The following is a 27,627-nucleotide window of genomic DNA, read 5'->3' as shown; positions in this document are numbered from 1 at the left end:
CGAGAAGAACTACTGAACATAAGAGCAGTGTCAACTCACCATCAGTACGACCAAGAATATGACTTTTGCGAAGCGGATCCTGTGTTCTGCCTTTCACCCAGAACAACGGAATGGATCCCAGCCGGCGACCCCAAAAAACGACTTCGTAAAAGGGGGAAACGGAGCGGTCTTCTGGTCAGACTCCGGAGACGGGCACATCGTGCACCACTCCCTAGCATTCTTCTCGCCAATGTCCAGTCTCTTGACAACAAGGTTGATGAAATCCGAGCAAGGGTAGCATTCCAGAGGTACATCAGAGACTGTAACGTTCTTTGCTTCACGGAAACATGGCTCACTGGAGAGACGCTATCGGAATCGGTGCAGCCAGCTGGTTTCTCCACGCATCGCGCAGATAGAAACAAACATCTTTCTGATAAGAAGAGGGGCGGGGGCGTATGCTTCATGGTTAACGTGACGTGGTGTGGCCACAACAACATACAGGAACTCAAGTCCTTCTGTTCACCTGATTTAGAATTCCTCACAATCAAATGTCGACCGCATTATCTACCAAGGGAATTCTCTTCAATTATAATCACAGCCGTATATATTCCCCCCCAAGCAGACACATCGAGGGCTCTGAACAAACTTTATTTGACTCTTTGCAAACTGGAATCCATTTATCCGGAGGCTGCATTCATTGTAGCTGGGGATTTTAACAAGGCTAATCTGAAAACAAGACTCCCTAAATTTTATCAGCATATCGATTGCGCAACCAGGGCTGGCAAAACCTTGGATCACTGCTATTCTAACTTCCGCGACGCATATAAGGCCCTGCCCCGCCCTCCTTTCGGAAAAGCTGACCACGACTCCATTTTGTTGATCCCTGCCTACAGACAGAAACTAAAACAAGAAGCTCCCGCGCTAAGGTCTGTTCAACGCTGGTCTGACCAATCTGATTCCACACTCCAAGACTGCTTCCATCACGTGGACTGGGATATGTTTCGTATTGCGTCAGACAACAACATTGACGAATACGCTGATTCGGTGAGAGAGTTCATTAGAACGTGCGTTGAAGATGTCATTCCCATAGCAACGATTAAAACATTCCCAAACCAGAAACCGTGGATTGATGGCAGCATTCGCGTGAAACTGAAAGCCCGAACCACTGCTTTTAATCAGGGCAAGGTGACCGGAAACATGACCGAATACAAACAGTGTAACTATTCCCTCCGCAAGGCAATCAAACAAGCTAAGCGTCAGTATAGAGACAAAGTAGAATCTCAATTCAACGGCTCAGACACAAGAGGTATGTGGCAGGGTCTACAGTCAATCACGGATTACAAAAAGAAAACCAGCCCAGTCACGGACCAGGATGTCTTGCTCCCAGGCAGACTAAATAACTTTTTTGCCCGCTTTGAGGACAATACAGTGCCACTGACACGGCCCGCAACTAAAACATGCGGACTCTCCTTCACTGCAGCCGACGTGAGTTAAACATTTAAACGTGTCAACCCTCGCAAGGCTGCAGGCCCAGACGGCATCCCCAGCCGCGCCCTCAGAGCATGCGCAGACCAGCTGGCTGGTGTGTTTACGGACATATTCAATCAATCCTTATCCCAGTCTGCTGTTCCCACATGCTTCAAGAGGGCCACCATTGTTCCTGTTCCCAAGAAAGCTAAGGTAACTGATCTAAACGACTACCGCCCCGTAGCACTCACTTCCGTCATCATGAAGTGCTTTTAGAGACTAGTCAAGGACCATATCACCTCCACCCTACCTGACACCCTAGACCCACTCCAATTTGCTTACCGCCCAAATAGGTCCACAGACGATGCAATCTCAACCACACTGCACACTGCCCTAACCCATCTGGGCAAGAGGAATACCTATGTGAGAATGCTGTTCATCGACTACAGCTCGGCATTTAACACCATAGTGCCCTCCCAGCTCGTCATCAAGCTCGAGACCCTGGGTCTCGACCCCGCCCTGTGCAACTGGGTACTGGACTTCCTGACGGGCCGCCCCCAGGTGGTGAGGGTAGGCAACAACATTTCCACCCCGCTGATCCTCAACACTGGGGCCCCACAAGGGTGCGTTCTGAGCCCTCTCCTGTACTCCCTGTTCACCCACGACTGTGTGGCCACGCACGTCTCCAACTCAATCATCAAGTTTGCGGACGACACAACAGTGGTAGGCTTGATTACCATCAATGACGAGACGGCCTACAGGGAGGAGGTGAGGACCCTCGGAGTGTGGTGTCAGGAAAATAACCTCACACTCAACGTCAACAAAACTAAGGAGATGATTGTGGACTTCAGGAAACAGCAGAGGGAACACCCCCCTATCCACATCGATGGAACAGTAGAGTGTAGTAAGTTTTAAGTTCCTCGGCGTACACATCACAAACAAACTGAATTGGTCCACCCACACAGACAGCATCATGAAGAAGGCGCAGCAGCGCCTCTTCAACCTCAGGAGGCTGAAGAAATTCGGCTTGTCATCTAAAGCACTCACAAACTTCTACAGATGCACAATCGAGAGCATCCTGTCGGGCTGTATCACCGCCTGGTACGGCAACTGCTCCGCCCACAACCGTAAGGCTCTCCAGAGGGTAGTGAGGTCTGGTCTGCACAACGCATCACCGGGGGCAAACTACCTGCCCTCCAGGACACCTACACCACCCGATGTCACAGGAAGGCCATAAAGATCATCAAGGACAACAACCACCCGAGCCACTGCCTGTTCACCCCGTTATCATCCAGAAGGCGAGGTCAGTACAGGTGCATCAAAGCTGGGACCGAGAGACTGAAAAACAGCTTCTATCTCAAGGCCATCAGACTGTTAAACAGCCACCACTAACATTGAGTGGCTGCTGCCAACACACTGACTCAACTCCAGCCACTTTAATAATTGGAATTGATGGGAAATGATGTAAAATATATCACTAGCCACTTTAAACAATGCTACCTAATATAATGTTACATACACTACATTATTCATCTCATATGTATATGTATATACTGAACTCTATCATCTACTGCATCTTTATGTAATACATGTATCACTAGCCACTTTAACTATGCCACTTTGTTTACATACTCATCTCATATGTATATACTGCACTCAATACCATCTACTGTATCTTGCCTATGCCGCTCTGTACCATCACTCATTCATATATCTTTATGTACATATTCTTTATCCCCTTACACTTGTTTCTATAAGGTAGTAGTTTTGGAATTGTTAGCTAGATTACTTGTTGGTTATTACTGCATTGTCGGAACTAGAAGCATTTCGCTACACTCGCATTAACATCTGCTAACCATGTGTATGTGACAAATAAAATTTGATTTGATTTGGGGGGATGGGGTCTACAATATGCCATATGCAATATGTATCCTGCTCAAGCCATTCTACCAAAAAAGCCTACATTTCCAGAAGGAAATGCATCTTCCCCATTCTACATGATTAGCATAATTGGTATATTCCTCCAAAGTTTAGTTTATTTCAAAACACAGGGCAGTGAAGTTTAGCAGTTTTCCTGTGAATCTGCATTGCTATGAGCAGACCTGAGATGGTGTGATGTTCTAGGAAATAGAAATAGCAGCAGTCACCAATGCTGAGGTACTGAAAGGCAATTAGAAACACACACACACACACACACACACACAGTGAGGACTAACTTCAGGGTGAAAACAAGGTAAGCAATAATGGCAAATAAGTCTGGCTGCACAACCGATTGGCAAACGTATTGCAAATTGAGAAATCATGTGACTAAACTGAATAAAAAGAAGAATCTACACTACGTAACAAAGGTAAATGACATAAAGAATAATAGTAAAAAAGCTTTGGAGCATCTTCAATTAAATTTTGGGGGAAAAAGTCAAACTCAGCTCCAACATTCATTGAATCAGATGGCGCATTCATCACAAAACCAACTGATATTGCCAACTACTTTAATGATTTCTTTCATTGGCAAGATTAGCAAACTTAGGCATGACATGCCAGCAACAAACGCTGACACTACACACACACACACCGATCCAAGTATATCGGACCAAATTATGAAAGACAAGCATTGTAATTATGAGTTCCGTAAAGTGAGTGTAGAAGAGGTGAAAAAAGTATTGTTGTCTATCAACAATGACAGGCCACCCGGGTCTGACAACTTGGATTGAAAATGACTGAGGATAATAGCAGACAATATTGCCACTCCTATTTGCCATGTCTTCAATCTAAGCCTACTAGAAAGTGTGTGCCCTCAGGCCGGGGGGGAAGCAAAAGTCGTTCCGCTACCTGAGAATTAGTAAAGCCTCATTTACTGGCTCAAATAGCCAACCAATAAGCCTGTTGCCAACCCTTGGTAAACTTTTGGGGAAAAAATTGTTTGACCAGATACAATGCTATTTTACAGTAAACAAATTGCCAACAAACTTTAAGCATGTTTACAGGGAAGGACATTCAACAAGCATAACACTTACACAAATGACTGATGATTGGCTGACAGAAATTGATGATAAAAAGATTGGGGGGGCTCTTTTGTTAGACTTAAGTGTGGCTTTTGACATTGTTCTAAACTAACCGTCTGTCAGACAGCTCCTGACTTCCCCCACAGTTTCTAACCTAACTGCCTGTCAGACAGACAGCTCCTAACTTTCCACACAACTTCTAACCTAACTGCCTGTCAGACAGACAGCTCCTAACTTTCCCCACAGCTTCTAACCTAACTGCCTGTCAGACAGACAACTCCTGACTTCCCCCACAGCCTCTAACCTAACTGCCTGTCAGACAGACAGCTCCTAACTTTCCCCACAGCTTCTAACCTAACTGCCTGTCAGACAGACAGCTCCTAACTTCCCCCACAGCTTCTAACCTAACCACCTGTCAGACAGACAGCTCCTAACTTCCCCCACAGCTTCTAACCTAACCGCCTGTCAGACAGACAGCTCCTAACTTTCCCCACAGCTTCTAACCTAACTGCCTGTCAGACAGACAGCTCCTAACTTTCCCCACAGCTTCTAACCTAACTGCCTGTCAGACAGACAGCTCCTAACTTTCCCCACAGCTTCTAACCTAACTGCCTGTCAGACAGACAGCTCCTAACTTTCCCCCCAGCTTCTAACCTAACTGCCTGTCAGACAGACAGCTCCTAACTTTCCCCACAGCTTCTAACCTAACTGCCTGTCAGACAGACAGACAGACTAACAACTGGAGTCATTGAGAACGGGAGCAGGAGTGTGTATGTGGTGGAGGGATGGGGTCTACAATATGCCATAATATGCTATATGTATCCTGCTCAAGCCATTCTACCAAATAAGCCTACATTTCCATAAGAAAATGAATCTTCCCCATTCTACATGATTAGCATACTTTGCATATTCCTCAAGTTTAGCTTATTTTAAAACACACGGCAGTGAGGTTTAGCAGTTTTCCTGTGAATCTGCATTGCTATGAGCAGACCTGAGATGGTGTGATGTTTCAGGAAATAGAAATCGCAGCAGTCACCAATGCTGAGATACTGAAAGGCAATTAGAGACACACAAACACACACACACAAGCATACACACACACACACACAGTGAGGACTAACTTCAGGGTGAAAACAAGGTGGAGTGATAAGTAATAATGGCAAATAAGTCTGGCTGCACAACCGATTGGCAAACGTATTGCAAATTGAGAAATCATGTGACTAAACTGAATAAAAAGAAGAAGAATCTACACTATGTAACAAAGGTAAATGACAAAGAATGATAGTAAAAACATGTGGAGAACCTTAAATTACATTTTGGGCAAAAAGTCAAACTCAGCTCCATCATTCATTGAATCATATGGCTCATTCATCACAAAACCAACTGATATTGCCAACTGCTTTAATGATTTTTTCATTGGCAAGATTAGCAAACTTAGGCATGACATGCCAGCAACAAACGCTGACACTACACACACACACACCGATCCAAGTATATCGGACCAAATTATGAAAGACAAGCATTGTAATTTTGAATTCCGTAAAGTGCCACTTATTTACCATATTTTCAAATTAAGACTACTAGAAAGTGTGAGCCCCCAGGCTTGGACGGAAGCAAAAGTAATTCCGCTACCTAAGAATAGTAAAGCCCCCTTTACTGGCTCAAATAGCCGACCAATAAGCCTGTTACCAACCCTTGTGTTCGACCAGATAAAATGCTATTTTACAGTAAACAAATTGACAACAAACTTTCAGCATGCTTATAGGGAAGGACATTCCACAAGCACAGCACTTACACAAATGACTGATGATTGGCTGAGAGAAAATTATGCTTAATATATTGTGGGAGGTGTTTTGTTAGACTTTAGTGCGGCTTTTGACATTATCAATCACAGTCTGCTGCTGGAAAACGGATGTGATATGGCTTTACACCCCCTGCTATATTGTGGATAAAGACTTGACTGTCCAATAAAACACAGAGAGTGTTCTTGAATGGAAGCCTCTTCAACATAATCCAGGTAGAATCAGGAACTCCACAGGGCAGCTGTCTAGGCCCCTTACATTTTTCAATCTTTACTAATGAAAAAGTAAAGCCAGTGCGTCTATGTATGTGGATGACTCAACACTAAACACGTCAGCTACTACAGCGACTGAAATGACTGCAACACTTAAAGAGCTGCAGTCAGTTTCAGAATGGGTGGCAAGAAATAAGTTAGTCCTAAATATTTCAAAACTAAAAGCATTGCATTTCAGACAAATCATTCATTAAACTCTAAATCTCAACTAAATATTGTAATAAATCATGTGGAAATTGAGCAAGTTGAGGTGACTAAACTGCTTGGAGTCACCCTGGATTGTAAACTGCCATGATCAAAAATATTGATACAACAGTAGCTAAGATGGGAAGAAGGCTGTCCATAATTAAGCAATGCTCTACCTTCTTAACAACGCAATCAACAAGACAGGTCCTACAGGCCCTAGTTTTGTCACACCTGGACTACTGTTCAGTCATGTAGTCAGGTGCCATAAAAAGGGACTTAGGAAAATTGCAATTGGCTCAGAACAGGGCAGCGCGGCTGGCCCTTGGATGTTTAAAAAATATATATATATTCCACCTTTATTTAACCAGGGAGGTCAGTTGAGAACATGATCTCATTTACAACTGCAACCTGGCCAAGATAAAGCAAAGCAGTGCAACACAAACAACAACACAGGTGTACACATGGAATAAACAAACATACAGTCAATAACACAACAGGAAAATAATCTATATACAATGAGGTAAGATTAGGGCGGTATGGCAATAAATAGGCCGTAGTGGCGAAGTAATTACAATTCAGCAATTAAACACTGGGAGTGATAGATGTGCAGAAGATGAATGTGCAAGTAGAGATACTGGGGTGCAAAGGAGAAGAAAGAAAAAAAATAACAATATGGGGATGATGTAGTTGGATGGCTATTTACAGATGGGCTATGTACAAGTGCAGTGATTGTGAGCTGCTCTGACAGCTGATGCTTAAAGTTAGTGAGGGAGATAAGAGTCTCCAGCTTCAGTGATTTTTGCAGTTCGTTCCAGGCATTGGCAGCAGAGAACTGGAAGGAAAGGCAACCAAAGGAGGAATAGGCTTTGAGGGTGACCAGTGAAATATACCTGCTGGAGCGCGTGCTACGGATGGGTGCTACTATGGTGACCAGTGAGCTGAGAAGGCAGGCTTTACCTAGCAAAGACTTATAGATGACCTGGAGCCAGTGGGTTTGGTGATGAATATGAAGCGAGGGCCAGCCAAAGAGAGCATACAGGTCGCAGTGGTGGGTAGTATATGAGGCTTTGGTGACAACGGATGACACTGTGATAGACTGCATCCAATTTGCTGAGTAGAGTGTTGGAGGCTTTTTGTAAATTACATCGCCAAAGTCAAGGATCGGTAGGATTGTCAGTTTTACGAGGGTATGTTTGGCAGCATGAGTGAAGGAGGCTTTGTTGCCAAATAGGAAGCCGATTCTAGATTTAATTTTAGATTGGAGATGCTTAATGTGAGTCTGGAAGGAGAGTTTACAGTCTAACCAGACACCTAGGTATTTGTAATTGTCCACATATTCTAAGTCAGAACCGTCTAGAGTAGTGATGCTGGACGGGCGGGCAGGTGCGGGCAGCAATCGGTTGAAGAGCATGCATTTAGGTTTACTTGCATTTAAGAGCAGTTGGAGGCCACGGAAGGAGAGTTGTATGGCATTGAAGTTCGTCTGGAGGTTAGTTAACACAGTGTCCAAAGAAGGGCCAGAAGTATACAGAATGGTGTCGTCTGCGTAGTGGTGGATCAGAGAATCACCAGCAGCAAGTGCGACATCATTGATGTATACAGAGAAAATAGTCAGCCTGAGAATTGAATCCTGTGGCACCCCAATAGAGACTGCCAGAGGTCCGGACAACAGGCACTCCAATTTGACACACTGAACTCTATCCGAGAAGTAGTTGGTGAACCAGGTGAGGCAGTCATTTGAGAAACAAAGGCTGTTTAGATTGCCGATAAGAATGTGGTGATTGACAGAGTCGAAAGCCTTGGCCAGGTCGATGAATACGGCTGCACAGTATTGTCTATTATCGATGGCGGTTATGATATTGTTTAGGACCTTGAGCATGGCTGAGGTGCACCCATGACCAGCTCCGAAACCAGATTGCATAGGGAAGAAGGTACTGTGGGATTCTAAATGGTCGGTGATCTGTTTGTTAACATGGCTTTCGAAGACCTTAGAAAGGAAGATCAGGATAGATATAGGTCTGTAACAGTTTGGGTCAGAGTGTCTCCCCCTTTGAAGAGGGGGATGACTGCAGCAGCTTTCCAATCTTTGGGGATCTCAAACGATATGAAAGAGAGGTTGAACAGGCTATTAATAGGGGTTGCAACAAATGCGGTGAATAATTTTAGAAAGAGAGGGACCAGATTGTCTAGCCCAGCTGATTTGTACAGGTCCAGATTTTGCAGCTATCTGGATTTGGGTAAAGGATAAATGGGGGATGCTTGGGCAAGTTGTTGAGGGGCTGCAGAGCTGTTGGCCAGGGTAGGGGTAGCCAGGTGGGAAGCATGGTCAGCCGTAGAAAAATGCTTATTGAAATTCTCAATTATCGTGTATTTATCGGTGATGACAGTGTTTCCTAGCCTCAGTGCAGTGGGCAGCTGGGAGAAGGTGCTCTTATTTTCCATGGACTTTGCAGTGTCCCAGAACTTTTGGAATTTGTGCTACAGGATGCAAATTTCTGTTTGAAAAAAGATAGCCTTTGCTTTACTAACTGCCTGTGTATATTGGTTCTTAACTTCCCTGAAAAGTTGCATATCGCGGGGGCTATTCGATGTTACTGCAGTATGCCACAAGATGTTTTTGTGCTGGTCAAGGGCAGTCAGGTCTGGAGTGAAACACGGGCTACATCTGTTCTTGGTTCTACATTTTTTGAATGGGGCATGCGTGTTTACAGATCCTGTGTTTACAGATCTGGGGTTGTACCTGGTAGGTTCATTGATAATTTGTGTGAGATTGAGGGCATCAAGCTTAGATTGTAGGACGGTCGGGGTGTTAAGCATGTCCCAGTTTAGGTCACCTAACAGTACAAGTTCTGAATATAGATGGGGGGCAATCAATTCACAAATGGTGTCCAGGGCACAGCTGGGGGCAGACGGTGGTCTATAACAAGCAGAAACCTTGAGAGACTTGGTTCTGGAAAGGTGGATTTTTAGAAGTAGAAGTTCTAACTGTTTGGGCACCAACCTGAATAGTATGACAGAACTCTGCAGGCTGTCTCTGCAGTAGAATGCAACTCCGCCCACGTTGGCAGTTATATCTTGTCAGAAAATGTTATAGTTAGGTATGGACATTTTTGGTGGCCTTCCTAAGCCAAGATTCAGTCACGACTAGGACATCCGGGTTGGCAGAGTGTGCTAGAGCTGTCAGTAAAACAAACTTAGGGAGTAGGCTTCTAATGTTAACATGCATGAAACCAAGGCTTTTATGGTTACAGAAATCAACAAATGAGAGCACCTGGGGTTTGGGAGTGGAGCTAGGTGCTGCAGGGCCTGGATTAACCTCTACATCACCGGAGGAACACCAGAGGAACAGAGGAGGAGTAGAATAAGGGTATGGCTAAAGGCTATAAGAACTGGTCGTCTAGTGCGTTCGTAACAGAGAGTAATAGGAACAGGTTTCTGGGCGCGGAAGAATAGATTCAAGTCATAATGTACAGACAAGGTTATGGTAGCAGTCCAATATGTTCTGGACAGCTAGCGGGTCGCAGGCTCGTGGATGGGCCTTCAGGGGAAGTCGCGACAGAAGAGCCTGTTGACACCCCTCGGGCGGATTACGTTGGTAGACCAGTCGTAGTGGAATCGGCGGGGCTCATGTGTCGGCAGTAAAAGGGGTCCAGGCCAATTGGCAAAATATGTATTGCAGCCCAAAGAGTGGCTGATGGACCTCTTCAGCTAGCCGGGGGATGAGCCTAGCACGAGGCTACTTCCAGGCTCACTGGTGCTTGCTTTGGGACAGAGACATTAGCCAGGGGGTAGCCACTCGGATAGCAGCTAGCTAGCTGCGATGATCCAGGTCAAAAGTTTCAGAGCTTGCGACAGGACACTGGAGAAACTGGAGAAAGAGCAGTCCGTTAAGCTCTGGGTTGAAACGTGCTGTGTAGACTGGCAGGAGTTGACCAGGCTATGGTTAGTTGATGACCGCTAGCAGTGGCTAGCCGTGACTATTAGCTAGTTAACTGGCTAGCTTCTGTTGGGTGTTCCAGTTCTAAAGTATAGAAAATAGCATATCCATACCACATTGGATGAGGCGGGTTCCAGAAGAGTATTTTGAAATTGAGGTTAAAATGTATACGAAATATATACGAAAGGAAAAAAATATATATACACGGACGGGACAAGACGAAGACAAAGACGTCTGAACTGCTATGCCATCTTGGATGTAACAGAAAGCTAATATTAATAATATGCATGTCAATGTCTTCTGGCTCAAAGTGGAGGAGAGAATGACTTCATCACAACTTGTATTTATGAGAGGTATTGTCATGTTGAATGCACCGAGCTGTCTGTTTGAACTACTGGAGCACAGCTCGGACACCCATGCATACCCCACAAGACATACCACAGGAGGGCTCTTCACAGTCCCCAAGTCCCGAACAGACTATGGGCGGCGCACAGTAATACATAGAGCGATGACTACATGAAACTCTATTCCACATGCAAGACGTAAAATTAGATTAAAAAAACAGATACAAATACACCTTATGGAACAGCGGGGGCTGTGAAGCAACACAAACAGGCACAAACACGATAACATACGCACTACACACACGTACACATGGATTTTGTACTGTAGATATGTGGTAGTGGTGGAGTAGGGGTCTGAGGGCATACAATGTGTTGTGAAATCTGTGAATGTTTTGTAATGTTAAAATTGTACAGTAAATCAATCAAATCAAATGTATTTATATAGCCCTTCTTACATCAGCTGATATCTCAAAGTGCTGTACAGAAACCCAGCCTAAAACCCCAAACAGCAAGCAATGCAGGTGTAGAAGCACGGTAGCTAGGAAAAACTCCCTAGAAAGGAGTATGCGGGGAGGCCAGCCTTCTTCTGGCTGTGCCGGGTGGAGATTATAACAGAGCATGGCCAAGATGTTCAAATGTTCATAAATGACCAGCATGGTCAAATAATAATAATCACAGTAGTTGTCGAGGGAGCAACAAGTCAGCACCTCAGGAGTAAATGTCAGTTGGCTTTTCATAGCCGATCACAGAACCAACTGTGATCCAAGATGGCGTAGCAGCAGGACGTGTTGTCGTGTCGTGTCCCTTGTATATATCGTTTGTTTTCGTTTTTTTTTCTTCACATATCTTTAAAACTTTTTGCTGAACCTCAACTTCTTCTAAATACTCTCCTGCAACCCGCCTCACCCAACGTAGCTATTTTTCCTAAAGTATTTATACTTACTTCGGATCTGGAACCCCTCAACTGAAGCTAGCCAACTAGCCAACTAACTACCAGCTTCAGCACAGCCAGCGGTCTTCAGCTAACCGGTCATCAGCTAACCTTTAGCTCGGAAAGCTCTCGCCAGTTCGAACAACGCGACTCTAACCAGAGCATAACGGACGTATTTATTCTTTTATTTTTATTTTTCATCCCCGGATTCCCATCGCAAACGGAACATTTTGAGCTCCTGGGCTACAATATCCAGACCCACGACCGGTCCATCGATGTCACCGCATGAAGAGGAATAAACAGACTCCCCCCATCGCGACGTCCCCAAAGGCTAACTCTCTAGCCCTTGCTATCTCCTTGCTTGCAAATTTGGCCTGCTAACTGCTAGCTTGTTTAGCCCGGTCCGCTAACTGCTACCGTGTTTAGCACCGTCTACTAACTGTTAGCTTGTTAGCACAGGCCTGCTAACCGTCTGAATCGCCGCGTCCCAAAAACTCACTGAACCCATATTTACTTTCTATCCCTTTTCGATTTTTAATTTGTTTATACCTTCCGGTAACCTGCCTCACCCAATGTGATACGGAACCGCTATTATCTTTACATTTTTAGAACACACTCAAGAACCTCCAGAAGCTAACCAGCTAACTGGCTACAAGCTATTTAGTCATTGTTAGTTTTCTAACCTGGATAACACTCGCCAGTCCAGCTTCCCTGCCCCATCCACCGCTGCCCCTTGGACACTGATCACTTGGCTACATAGCTGATGCATGCTGGACTGTCCATTAATCACGGTAATCCATTCTGCTTGTTTATGTTTTATCTGTCGGCCCCAGCCGCACTTAGGCTCTGTGTGTAGTTAATCCGACCCTCTCTGCCTAATCAATCGCCATTCTACCTGCTGTTGTTGTGCTAGCTGATTAGCTGTTGTTGTCTCACCTACTGTTTTAGCTAGCTCTCCCAATTCAACACCTATGATTACTGTATGCCTCGCTGTATGTCTCTCTCAAATGTCAATATGCCTTGTATACTGTTGTGCAGGTTAGTTATCATTGTTTTAGTTTACAATGGAGCCCCTAGTTCCACTCTTTATACCCCTGATACCTCCTTTGTCCCACCCCCCACACATGCGGTGACCTCACCCATTACAACCAGCATGTCCAGAGATACAACCTCTCTCATCATCACCCAGTGCCTGGGCTTACCTCCGCTGTACCCGCACCCCACCATACCCCTGTTTGCGCATTATGCCCTGAATATATTCTACCATGCCCAGAAACCTGCTCCTCTTATTCTCTGTCCCCAACTCCCTAGGCGACCAGTTTTGATAGCCTTCAGCCGCACCCTCATACTACTCCTTCTCTGTTCCGCGGGTGATGTGGAGGTAAACCCAGGCCCTGCATGTCCCCAGGCACCCTCATTTGTTGACTTCTGTGATCGAAAAAGCCTTGGTTTCATGCATGTCAACATCAGAAGCCTCCTCCCTAAGTGTGTCTTACTCACTGCTCTAGCACACTCTGCTAACCCTGATGTCCTTGCCGTGTCTGAATCCTGGCTCAGGAAGGCCACCAAAAATTCTGAGATTTCCATACCCAACTATAACATCTTCTGTCAAGATAGAACTGCCAAAGGGGGAGGAGTTGCAGTCTACTGCAGAGATAGCCTGCAAAGTAATGTCATACTTTCCAGGTCCATACCCAAACAGTTCGAACTACTAATTTTGAAAATTACTCTCTCCAGAAATAAGTCTCTCACTGTTGCCGCCTGCTACCGACCCCCCTCAGCTCCCAGCTGTGCCCTGGACACCATTTGTGAATTGATCGCCCCCCATCTAGCTTCAGAGTTTGTTCTGTTAGGTGACCTAAACTGGGATATGCTTAACACCCCGGCAGTCCTACAATCTAAGCTAGATGCCCTCAATCTCACTCAAATCATCAAGGAACCCACCAGGTACAACCCTAACTCTGTAAACAAGGGCACCCTCATTGACGTCATCCTGACCAACTGGCCCTCCAAATACACCTCCGCTGTCTACAACCAGGATCTCAGCGATCACTGCCTCATTGCCTGTATCCGCTACGGAGCCGCAGTCAAACGACCACCCCTCATCACTGTCAAACGCTCCCTAAAACACTTCTGTGAGCAGGCCTTTCTAATCGACCTGGCCCGGGTATCCTGGAAGGACATTGACCTCATCCCGTCAGTTGAGGATGCCTGGTCTTTCTTTAAAAGTAACTTCCTCACCATTTTAGATAAGCATGCTCCGTTCAAAAAATACAGAACTAAGAACAGATATAGCCCCTGGTTCACTCCAGACCTGACTGCCCTCGACCAGCACAAAAACATCCTGTGGCGGACTGCACTAACATCGAATAGTCCCCGCGATATGCAACTGTTCAGGGAAGTCAGGAACCAATACACACAGTCAGTCAGGAAAGCTAAAGCCAACTTCTTCAGGCAGAAGTTTGCATCCTGTAGCTCCAACTCCAAAAAGTTATGGGACACTGTGAAGTCCATGGAGAACAAGAGCACCTCCTCCCAGCTGCCCACTGCACTGAGGCTAGGTAACACGGTCACCACCGATAAATCCATGATTATCGAAAACTTCAACAAGCATTTCTCAACGGCTGGCCATGCCTTCCGCCTGGCTACTCCAACCTCGGCCAACAGCTCCCCCTCCCCCCCGCAGCTACTCGCCCAAGCCTCTCCAGGTTCTCCTTTACCCAAATCCAGATAGCAGATGTTCTGAAAGAGCTGCAAAACCTGGACCCGTACAAATCAGCTGGGCTTGACAATCTGGACCCTCTATTCCTGAAACTATCCGCCGCCATTGTCGCAACCCCTATTACCAGCCTGTTCAACCTCTCTTTCATATCGTCTGAGATCCCCAAGGATTGGAAAGCTGCCGCAGTCATCCCCCTCTTCAAAGGGGGCGACACCCTGGACCCAAACTGTTACAGACCTATATCCATCCTGCCCTGCCTATCTAAGGTCTTCGAAAGCCAAGTCAACAAACAGGTCACTGATCATCTTGAATCCCACCGTACCTTCTCCGCTGTGCAATCTGGTTTCCGAGCCGGTCACGGGTGTACCTCAGCCACGCTCAAGGTACTAAACGATATCATAACCGCCATCGATAAAAGACAGTACTGTGCAGCCGTCTTCATAGACCTTGCCAAGGCTTTCGACTCTGTCAATCACCGTATTCTTATCGGCAGACTCAGTAGCCTCGGTTTTTCGGATGACTGCCTTGCCTGGTTCACCAATTACTTTGCAGACAGAGTTCAGTGTGTCAAATCGGAGGGCATGCTGTCCGGTCCTCTGGCAGTCTCTATGGGGGTGCCACAGGGTTCAATTCTCGGGCCGACTCTTTTCTCTGTATATATCAATGATGTTTCTCATGCTGCGGGCGATTCCCTGATCCACCTCTACGCAGACGACACCATTCTATATACTTCCGGCCCGTCCTTGGACACTGTGCTATCTAACCTCCAAACGAGCGTCAATGCCATACAGCACTCCTTCCGTGGCCTCCAACTGCTCTTAAACGCTAGTAAAACCAAATGCATGCTTTTCAACCGTTCGCTGCCTGCACCCGCACGCCTGACCAGCATCACCACCCTGGATGGTTCCGACCTTGAATACGTGGACATCTATAAGTACCTAGGTGTCTGGCTAGACTCTAAACTCTCCTTCCAGACCCATATCAAACATCTCCAATCGAAAATCAAATCAAGAGTCGGCTTTCTATTCCGCAACAAAGCCTCCTTCAGTCACGCCGCCAAACTTACCCTAGTAAAACTGACTATCCTACCGATCCTCGACTTCGGCGATGTCATCTACAAAATTGCTTCCAACACTCTACTCAGCAAACTGGATGCAGTTTATCACAGTGCCATCCGTTTTGTCACTAAAGCACCTTATACCACCCACCACTGCGACTTGTATGCTCTAGTCGGCTGGCCCTCGCTACATATTCGTCGCCAGACCCACTGGCTCCAGGTCATCTACAAGTCCATGCTAGGTAAAGCTCCGCCTTATCTCAGTTCACTGGTTACGATGGCAACACCCACTTGTAGCACGCGCTCCAGCAGGTGTATCTCACTGATCATCCCTAAAGCCAACACCTCATTTGGCCGCCTTTCGTTCCAGTTCTCTGCTGCCTGTGACTGGAACGAATTGCAAAAATCGCTGAAGTTGGAGACTTTTATCTCCCTCACCAACTTCAAACATCTGCTATCTGAGCAGCTAACCGATCGCTGCAGCTGTACATAGTCTATTGGTAAATAGCCCACCCATTTTCACCTACCTCATCCCCATACTGTTTTTTATTTATTTATTTTTCTGCTCTTTTGCACACCAATATCTCTACCTGTACATAACCATCTGATCATTTATCACTCCAGTGTTAATCTGCATAATTGTAATTATTTGCCTACCTTCTCATGCCTTTTGCACACAATGTATATATAGACTCCCCTTTTTTCTACTGTGTTATTGACTTGTTAATTGTTTACTCCATGTGTAACTCTGTGTTGTCTGTTCACACTGCTATGCCTTATCTTGGCCAGGTCACAGTTGCAAATGAGAACTTGTTCTCAACTAGCCTACCTGGTTAAATAAAGGTGAAATAAAAAAAATAAAAAAATAAAAAAAACAGTCAAAAGTTTGGACACACCTACTCATTCAAGGTTTTTTCTTTAATTTTACCATTTTCTACATTGTAGAATAATAGTGAAGACGTCAAAACATTGAAATAACACATATAGAATCATGTAGTAACCAAAAACGTGTTAAACAAATCAAAATATATTTAATATATGAGATTCTTCAAAGTAGCAACACTTTGCCTTGATGACAGCTTTGCACACTCTTGGCCTGCTTTTCCAACAGTCTTGAAGGAGTTCCCACATATACTGAGCACTTGTTGGTTGCTTTTCCTTCGCTACAGTCCAACTCATCCCAAACTATCTCAATTGGATTGAGGTCAGGTGATTGTGGAGGCCAGGTCATCTGATGCAGCGCCATCACTCTCCAGGTTGGTCGAATAGCCCTTACACAGGCCGGAGGTGGGTTTGGGTCATTGTCCAGTTGAAAAACAAATGATACTGCCACCAAACGCAAACCAGATGGGATGGCGTATTGCTGCAGAATGGTGTGGTAGCCATGCTGGTTGTGTGCCTTGAATTCTAAATAAATCCCTGACAGTGTCACCAGCAATGCACATCATCCTCCATAATTCACGGTGGGAACCACACATGCGGAGATCATTCGTTCACCTACTTTGCGTTCTCACAAAGACACGGCGGATGGAACCAAAACCAAAAGTCTCAAATTTGGTCTTATCAGACCAAAGGACAGATTTCCACCGGTCTAATGTCCATTGCTCGTGTTTCTTGGCCCAAGCAAATCTCTTCTTATTGGTGTCCTTTAGTAGTGGTTTCATTGCAGCAAATCGACCATGAAGGCCTGATTCACATAGTCTCCTCTGAACAGTTGATGTTGAGATGTGTCTGTTACTTGAACTCTCTGAAGCATTTATTGGGCTGCAATCTGAGGTGCAGTTAACTCTAATGAACTTGTCCTCTGCAGCAGAGGTAACTCTGGGCCTTCCTTTCCTGTGGCTGTCCTCATGAGAGACAGTTTTAGCATAGCGCTTGATGTTTCTTTTGATGATCTTAAAGTAATGATGGCCTGTCATTTATCTTTGCTTATTTGAGCTGTTTTTGCCATAATATGGACTTGGTCTTTTACCAAATAGGGCTATCTTCTGTATTCCACCCCTACCTTGTCACCACACAACTAATTGGCTCAAACGCATTAAGAAGCAAAGAAATTCCACACATTAACTTTTAACAAAGCACACCTGTTATTTGAAATGCATTCCAGGTGAGTACCTCATGAAGCTGGTTGAGAGAATACCAAGAGTGTACAAAGCAGTCATAAAGGCAAGGGGTGGCTACTTTGAAGAATCTCAAATATATTTTGATTTGTTTAAAACTTTTTTTGGTTACTACATGATTCCATATGTATTATTTCATAGTTTTGATGTCTTCATTATTATTCTACAGTGTAGAAAATAGTACAAATACAATTTCAAAAACTTGAATGAGTAGGTGTGTTCTAACTTTTGACTGGTTCTGTATAAGCTGCCTTAATTTTGCTGGACCCCAGGAAGAGTAGCTGCTGCCTTAGCAGGAACTAATGGGGATCCATAATATATACAAATAACAGAAGTGTTCCTGAAAATCAGGTCTCACTTTATCACTTCAGTCACAGAATGCTACTAAAACTAAAGATGTGCTAGACATGATGCCTATTTGACAGTTAAAGAACATTGAAATGTATTCCAGTGTAAAAACATCAGTCCATGGAAGGATAGCTGCGTCACAGGAGCACTGGTAAATGAATCAACCTCCGTCATCATCCTTCATCTCTCCTATATGTCAGTCCTCTGAAGGACCCAACGTTTCAACACATAACAAATGGAGCGGACCTTCAAGCTTAAAGGACAATTCCACTACTTTTGAACCTCATTTTCATTATCTCCAGCACAATACCGGTGGATTTCTACAAAACATTTTTTTTTTTTTTATTCACATTTTGTTACGTCACAGCCTTATTCTAAAATTGATTAAATTGTTTTTTCCCTTCATCAATCTGCACACAATACCCAATAATGACAAAAGCAAAAACAGTTTTGAAATTCTTGCAACTGAAATATAACATTTACATAAGCATTCAGACCATTTACTCAGTACTTTGTTGAAGCACCTTTGGGTATGAAGCTATAAGCTTGGCAGACCTGTATTTGGGGAGTTTCTCCAATTCTCTGCAGATCCTCTCAAGCTCTGTCAGGTTGGATTGAGAGAGTCGCTGCACAGCTATTTTCAGGTCTCTCCAGAGATGTTAGATCGGGTTCAAGTCTGGCCTCCGGCTGGGCCACTCAAGGATATTCAGAGACTTGTCCTAAAGTCACTCCTGCGTTGTCTCGACTGTGTGCTTAGGGTCGTTGTCCTGTTGGAATGTGAACCTTCGCCCTTGTCTGAGGTCCTGAGCGCTCTGGAGCATGTTTTCATCAAGGATCTCTCTGTACTTTGCTCCGTTTATCTTTCCCTTGATCCCGACTAGTCTTCCAGTCCCTGCCGCTGAAAAACATCCCCACAGCATGATGTTGCCACCACCATGCTTTACCGTAGGGATGGTACCAGGTTTCTTACAGACGTGACACTTGGCATTCAGGCCAAAGCGTTCAATCTTGGTTTCATCAGATCAGAGAATCTTGTTTCTCATGGTCTGAAAGTCCTTCAGGAAAACTCAGAGCGGGCTGTGATATGCCTTTTACTGAGGAGTGGCTTCCGTCTGGCCACTCTATAATAAAGGCTTGGTTGGTGGAGTGCTGCAGAGATGGTTGTCCTTCTGGAAGGTTCACCCATCTCCACAGATGACCTCTGCAGCTCTGTCAGAGTGACCATTGAGTTTTTGGTCACCTCCCTGACCCTTCTCCCCAGATTGCTCAGTTTGGCCTGGCAGCCAGCTCTTAGAAGAGTCTTGGTAGTTCCAAACTTCTACCATTTAAGAATGGAGGCCACTGTATTCTTGGGGACCTTCAATGCTCAAGCATTTTTTGGTACCCTTCCCCAGATCTGTGCCTCGACACAATAGAGCTCTGACATGCAACTGTTGAACTTTATATAAACATGTGTATGCCTTTCCAAATCATATACAATCATTTTAACTAACCACAATTGGACTCCAATCAAGTTGTAGAAACATTTCAAGGATGATGAATGGAAACAGGATGCACCTGAGCTCAATTTCGAGTCTCATAGCAAAGGGTCTGAATACTTATTTAAATAATGGATTTTATATTTTTTATACATTTGCAAAAAATTCTTAACCTGTATTCGCTTTGTAATTATGGGGTATTGTGTGTAAATTTAATACATTTTAGAATCAATTGTAATGTAACAAATGTGGAAAAGTCAAGGGGTCTGAATATTTTCTGAATGCACTGTGTGTGGTTGTCTTACCTAGCTATCTGAATGCACTAACTGTGATATGTGGTTGTCTCAGCTAGTGCATTCATCGGGATATACTGTCTGAGTCCGTACAGCCAGTTGGGTTCTCAGTTTATTGCGCAGACAGGAACAAATATCTCTCTGGGAAAAAGCGGGGGTGTATGTTTCATGATTAACTACTCATGGTGTGATTGTGATAACATACAGGAACTCAAGTCCTTTTGTTCACCAACCTAAAATACCTCACAATCGAATGCCGACCGTATTACCTCCCAAGAGAGTTCTCTTCGGTTATAGTCACAGCTGTGTTTATTCCCCCTGTCATGTCGTTGGCCTTTTTGGGTATAGCAAGCCCATCCCCCTCTCCCTGCCTCCACCTTGCCTCCTTCAACTAGGCTGCTGTGGTCAGAGGTCGTAAATTCCTGAGAAGACCCCATGGATACACAGTTATAGAGAGTAGTTTTTCATGGAGACAAAGGAAATCCTTCCACCTCACAGAACTTGAGGTACGAACAAATTTCATGTTTCGGAGAAAGTGTAAAAGATCGGTGAAGAATCCAGCTACGAACTGGTCCGTTTATCACAACTTGGGAAGCTCATGGGAGACGGTGTGGCCACATTACCATAACGCTGTTTATATAATAGCCCCAGATATAAGGTTTACATCTAATTGTTGTATAAGATGAATGAGTGAGTATGATACAATTTACACAATTTTACAATGTGATTTTGGACTGTTTAATGAAGGAAAACTCAAAAAGGGAATTGGATTTGAACTAAATCAGAGGACCGCCCCTGAGCCCAGTTAGGGTCAGGCATCCTGGGACAGCCCTTTCCTGCCATTCCGAATAAAACCCAACTTTGAGAAATTTTCACCAGTCCATGTTTTTCTCCATTAGGAGGGGGACAAAGGTTGTAGACCGAGCTTACCTCAATTACGAGATGTCTAAAGGTTGCAGAATCTTTTAACCACACCACGTGGTTAAACTCTTAGACTATCGATACCGACAGAATGAGAACAAGTCTTTGATATTAATTACTAGTCTGCAGCTAGGAATTCGGCATCATTGAATGCGAAGAACGACAACCGCCGAAACATACATTCTATAACGAATGTCACTTTGAACTATCCCCTCTAACCAAGACAGAGAGGGAGGGAGACGGACAATTCTACAAAAGAAAGACTTTTCACCAGCGATCAAGACGACACACTGAGCGTAAATATATATATTGATTGCAATTGTTCCCGAATGAGTGAGCGTTCATGTGTAAAGGATTAGCATTTCAATTGTTAAAATTATTAACTCTGTAGTGACTTCTTAGTCGACCCCCACTTCTCTCTTGTCTAACAAGCCGCCATGCCGGTTCAGCCCACTAGGGCACATTTTCCTATCATTTCATGTAACCACATTTACCATGTTTGTTTGTTTGTTTGTTTATGCATTTCTGTGAATTACTTAGTTACATTATACATTATTATATTTACACAATACATTATTTAAGACAATTGATGTATGGATGACTCATAGTGAAGACTGGGTTCGTGCAGATAACCAACAATTTACGATGTTTGGAATGAGACTAACGTGAGGTAAAATAAATAAATCATTAATCAGAAGACTATTGATCAGATATGAAAATATCTGAAAGGTTATATTGGGAAATTAGAACTTTGTAATCTGAATACTTTCCTTGGTGCCCCGACTTCCTATTTAATTACAGTTACATGATTATTCAGTTTAATCTTGTAATACTAATTACAGGAGTCTTCAATTTAATGATAGTAAAGACACGACACCCCTCAAGCCGATACCACGACAGCCCTCAAAGAACTTCGCTGGACTGTATGCAAACTGTAAACCACATATCCTAAGGCCGTATTTATTGTAGCTGGGGAATTTAACAAAGCAAATTTGAGGAAAATGTTACCGAAGTTCTATCAACACATTGTAGTACTGTAGTACTCACGCTGCTAAAACACTCAATCACTGCTACTTCAACTTCTGGGATGCCTACAAGGCCCTCCCCTGCTCTCCCTTCGGCAAATCTGATCATGACTCTATTTTGCTCCTCCCTTCCTATAGGCAGAAACTCAAACAGGAAGTAACTGTGCTAAGGACTATTCAATGCTGGTCTGACCAATCGGAATCCAAGCTTCAAGACTGTTTTGATCATGCGGAATGGGATATGTTACATGTTGCCTCCTAGACCAACATAAACTCAGTCACCGTATAAGTGTATTTGTCTATCAGGAAGTGTATAGAAGATGTGGTAGCCACTGTGACTATTAAACCTACCCTAATCAGAAACGTGGATAGATGGCAGCAATTGTGCAAAACTGAAAGTGCAAACCATCGCATTTAACCATGACAAGGTGACTGGGAATATGGCAGAATACAAAGAGTGTAGTTATTCCCTCCGTAAGGCAATCAAACAGGCAAAACGCCAGTATAGAGACAAAGTGGAGTTGCAATTCAACGGCTCAGATGTGAGACGTATGTGGCAGGGTCTACAGAAAATTATGGACTACGAAGGGAAAACCAGCCACGTCGCGAACACTCAAGTCTTGCTTCCAGACAATCTAAACACCTTCTTCTCATATTTTGAGGATAACACAGTGCCACCGATTCGGCCCGCTACCATGGACTGTGTGCTCTCCTTCTCCGTGGCTTACCGCCCCAATAGATCCACAGACGATGCAATTGCCATCGCACTGCAGAATCCCATCTGGACAAGAGGAATACCTATGTAAGAATGCTGTTCATTGACTATAGCTCAGCATTCAACATAATAGTACCCTCTAAGCTCATCATTAAGCTCGAGGCCCTGAGTCTGAACCCTGCCCTGTGCAACTGGGTTCTAGACTTCCTGATGGGCCGACCCCAGGTGGTGAAGGTAGGAAACAACACCTCCACTTTGTTGATCCTCAACACTGGGGCCCTACAAGAATGGGTGCTCAGCCCCCTCTTGTACTACCTGTTCACCCATGACTGTGTGGTCACGCACGCCTCCAACTCAATCGTGAAGTTTGCAGACGACACAACAGTATTAGGCCTGATTACCAACAATGACGAGACAGCCTACAGGGAGGAGGTGAGGGCCCTGGGAATGTGGTGCCAGGAAAATAACCTCTCAACCAACATCAACAAAACAAAGGAGCTGATCCTGGACTTCAGGAAACAGCAGAGGGAGCACCCCCCTATCCACATCGACAGGACCGCAGTGGAGAAGGTGGAAAGCTTCAAGTTCCTCGGCGTACACATCCATGTATCATCCAGAAGGCGTGGTCAGTACAGGTGCATCAAAACTGGGACCGAGAGACTGAAATACAGCTTCTATCTCAAGGCCATCAGACTGTTAAATAGTAATGGCACTGTAGTCGATGAACAGCATTCTCACATAGGTATTCTTATTGTCCAGATGGGTTAGGGCAGTGTGGTTGAGATTGCATCGTCTGTGGACCTATTTGGGCGGTAAGCAAATTGGAGTGGGTCTAGGGTGTCAGGTAGTGTGGAGGTGATATGGTCCTTGACTAGTCTCTCAAAGCACTTCATGATGATGGAAGTGAGTGCTACGGGGCGGTAGTCGTTTAGCTCAGTTACCTTAGCTTTCTTGGGAACAGGAACAATGGTGGCCCTCTTGAAGCATGTGGGAACAGCAGACTGGGATAAGGATTGATTGAATATGTCCATAAACACACCAGCCAGCTGGTCTGCGCATGCTCTGAGGGCGCGGCTGGGGATGCCGTCTGGGCCTGCAGCCTTGCGAGGGTTAACACGTTTAAATGTTTTACTCACCTCGGCTGCAGTGAAGGAGAGTCCGCATGTTTTGGTTGCGGGCCGTGTCAGTGGCACTGTATTGTCCTCAGAGCGGGCAAAAAAGTTATTTAGTCTGCCTGGGAGCAAGACATCCTGGTCCGTGACTGGGCTGGTTTTCTTTTTGTAATCCGTGATTGACTGTAGACCCTGCCACATACCTCTTGTGTCTGAGCCGTTGAATTGCGATTCTACTTTGTCTCTATACTGACGCTTAGCTTGTTTGATTGCCTTGCGGAGGGAATAGCTACACTGTTTGTATTCGGTCATGTTTTCGGTCACCTTGCCCTGATTAAAAGCAGTGGTTCGGCTTTCAGTTTCACACAAATGCTGCCATCAATCCACGGTTTCTGGTTTGGGAATGTTTCAATCGTTGCTGTGGGAACGACATCTTCAACTGCACATTCTAATGAACTCGCTCACCGAATCAGCGTATTCGTCAATGTTGTTGTTTGACGCAACAACATTATTCCATTCCTTACTTTAGATTGTGTGTATTGTTAGATATTACTTGTTAGATATTACTGCATTGTTGGAGCTAGATAACACAAGCATTTCGCTACACCCGCAATAACATCTGCTAAACATGTATGTGACAAATATAACTGGATTTGATTTAAGATAGCTAGGTGAGACAACCACATATCACAGTTAGTTATTAGTAACTGTGATATGTGTTTGTCTCACCTATCTACCTGAAGATGAATGAACTAACTGTGATATGTGGTTGTCTCCCCTAGCTATCTGAAGATTAATGAACTAACTGTGATATGTGGTTGTCTTACCTAGCTGCCTGAAGATGAATGAACTAACTGTGATAAGTGGTTGTCTCACCTAGCTAACTACCTGTGATATGTGGTTGTCTCACCTAGCTGCCTGAAGATGAATGAACTAACTGTGATAAGTGGTTGTCTCACCTAGCTAACTAACTGTGATATGTGATTGTCTCACCTAGCTACCTGAAGATAATGAACTAACTGTGATATGTGGTTGTCTCACCTAGTTTCCTGAAGATTAATGAAATAACTGTGATATGTGGTTGTCTCACCTAGCTACCTGAAGATGAATGAACTAACTGATAGCTAGGTGAGACAACCACATATCTGAAGATGAATGAACAAACTGTGATATGTGGTTGTCTCCCCTAGCTATCTGAAGATGAATGCATTAACTGTGATATGTGGTTGTCTCACCTAGCTACCTGAAGATGAATGAACTAACTGATAGCTAGGTGAGACAACCACATATCTGAAGATGAATGAACAAACTGTGATATGTGGTTGTCTCCCCTAGCTATCTGAAGATGAATGCATTAACTGTGATATGTGGTTGTCTCACCTAGCTATCTGAAGATGAATGCATTAACTTCCTATTTCGCAACAAAGCATCCTTCACTCATGCTGCCACACATACCCTCGTAAAACTGACCATCCTACCGATCGTCGACTTCGGAGATGTCATTTACAAAATAGCCTCCAATATCCTACTCAATAAATTGGATGCAGTCTATAACAGTGCCATCCGTTTTGTCACCAAAGCCCCATATACTACACACCACTGCGACCTGTACACTCTCGTTGGCTGGCCCTGGCTTCAAACTTGTTGCCAAACCCACTGGCTTCAGGTCATCTACAAGACCCTGCTAGGTAAAGTCGCCCTTATCTCAGCTCGCTGGTCACCATAGCAGCACCCATCTGTAGCACGCGCTCCAGCAAGTATATCTCTCTGGTCACCCCCAAAACCAATTCCTCCTTTGGCCGCCTCTCCTTACAGTTCTCTGCTGCCAATGACTGGAACAAACTACAAAAATCTCTGAAACTGGAAACACTTACAGTGGGGGCAAAAAAGTATTTAGTCAGCCACCAATTGTGCAAGTTCTCCCACTTAAAAAGATGAGAGAGGCCTGTAATTTTCATCATAGGTACACTTCAACTTTGACAGACAAAATTAGAAAAAAAATCCAGAAAATCACATTGTAGGATTTTTTTAATGAATTTATTTGCAAATTATGGTGGAAAATAAGTATTTGGTCACCTACAAACAAGCAAGATTTCTGGCTCTCACAGACCTGTAACTTCTTCTTTAAGAGGCTCCTCTGTCCTCCACTCGTTACCTGTATTAATGGCACCTGTTTGAACTTGTTATCAGTATAAAACACACCTGTCCACAACCTCAAACAGTCACACTCCAAACTCCACTATGGCCAAGACCAAAGAGCTGTCAAAGGAGACCAGAAACAAAATTGTAGACCTGCACCAGGCTGGGAAGACTGAATCTGCAATAGGTAAGCAGCTTGGTTTGAAGAAATCAACTGTGGGAGCAATTATTAGGAAATGGAAGACATACAAGACCACTGATAATCTCCCTCGAACTGGGGCTCCACGCAAGATCTCACCCCGTGGGGTCAAAATGATCACAAGAACGGTAAGCAAAAATCCCAGAACCACACGGGGGGACCTAGTGAATTACCTGCAGAGAGCTGGGACCAAAGTAACAAAGCCTACCATCAGTAACACACTATGCCGCCAGGGACTCAAATCCTGCAGTGCCAGACGTGTCCCACTGCTGAGCATTTGGATGATCCAGAAGAAGATTGGGAGAATGTCAGATGAAACCAAAATATAACTTTTTGGTAAAAACTCAACTCGTCGTGTTTGGAGGACAAAGAATGCTGAGTTGCATCCAAAGAACACCATACCTACTGTGAAGCATGGGGGTGGAAACATCATGCTTTGGGGCTGTTTTTCTGCAAAGGGACCAGGACGACTGATCCGTGTAAAGGAAAGAATGAATGGGGGCATGTGTTGTGAGATTTTAAGTGAAAACCTCCTTCCATCAGCAAGGGCATTGAAGATGAAACGTGGCTAGGTCTTTCTGCATGACACTGATCCCAAACACACCGCCCGGGCAACGAAGGAGTGGCTTCGTAAGAAGCATTTTAAGGTCCTGGAGTGGCCTAGCCAGTCTCCAGATCTCAACCCCATAGAAAATCTTTGGAGGGAGTTGAAAGTCTGTGTTGCCCAGCAACAGCCCCAAAACATCACTGCTCTAGAGGAGATCTGCATGGAGGAATGGGCCAAAATACCAGCAACAGTGTGTGAAAACCTTGTGAAGACTTACAGAAAACGTTTGACCTCTGTCATTGCCAACAAAGGGAATATAACAAAGTATTGAGATACACTTTTATTATTGACCAAATACTTATTTTCCACAGACCTCTCTCCTTTTTAAGTGCGAGAACTTGCACAATTGGTGGCTGACTAAATACTTTTTTGCCCCACTGTACAGGTTCAGTGTCTTGCTCAAGGGTACAACGGCAGGCAATGGCATCTAGGATTTGAAAGACAACCCTCCAGTTACCAGCTCACTTCCCACCATATTTGTTCCCAACAGACCAAGGATTTGAACTGGCAACCCTCCAACTGCTGGCTCGCCTCTAACCGCTCGGCTACCTGCCGCCCCAAGTTATAAAACTGGACTCATGAAGGAACAGAACAGATGTGACTGCGTTAAAGTGTGTTAATTGCGCTTCAATATCTGGGCCAATGTCTTGTTGTGGTCCGACTCCTTCCCCATTTCTTTCCCCTCCCTCAGGGCATCAGTCCTCAAATCCCACCCAATTTGATGAGATTAACTTGCCAATTAGGTTCTGAGACCAGCTTCCTCCTCAACACAATAGAGGAGATTTCAATCACTTTGGACTGAGACCAGAGCACATCTCTGTGGTTAAGATTAACTGGAGAGGCCCACACAGCTTGATAGAGTTATATGGAGCCCTACAGTTCTACATGCAGCTCAGCTAACAATACAAGTTCACTTAGCTTCCGCCCTCGTAGACGGTAGCAGCTCCATGGATTTTCAAAGTCATTAGATC

The sequence above is a fragment of the Oncorhynchus mykiss genome, chromosome 23, assembly GCF_013265735.2.
Source record: "Oncorhynchus mykiss isolate Arlee chromosome 23, USDA_OmykA_1.1, whole genome shotgun sequence".
Classification (NCBI taxonomy): Eukaryota; Metazoa; Chordata; class Actinopteri; order Salmoniformes; family Salmonidae; genus Oncorhynchus; species Oncorhynchus mykiss.
This window is presented reverse-complemented; position numbering follows the sequence as displayed.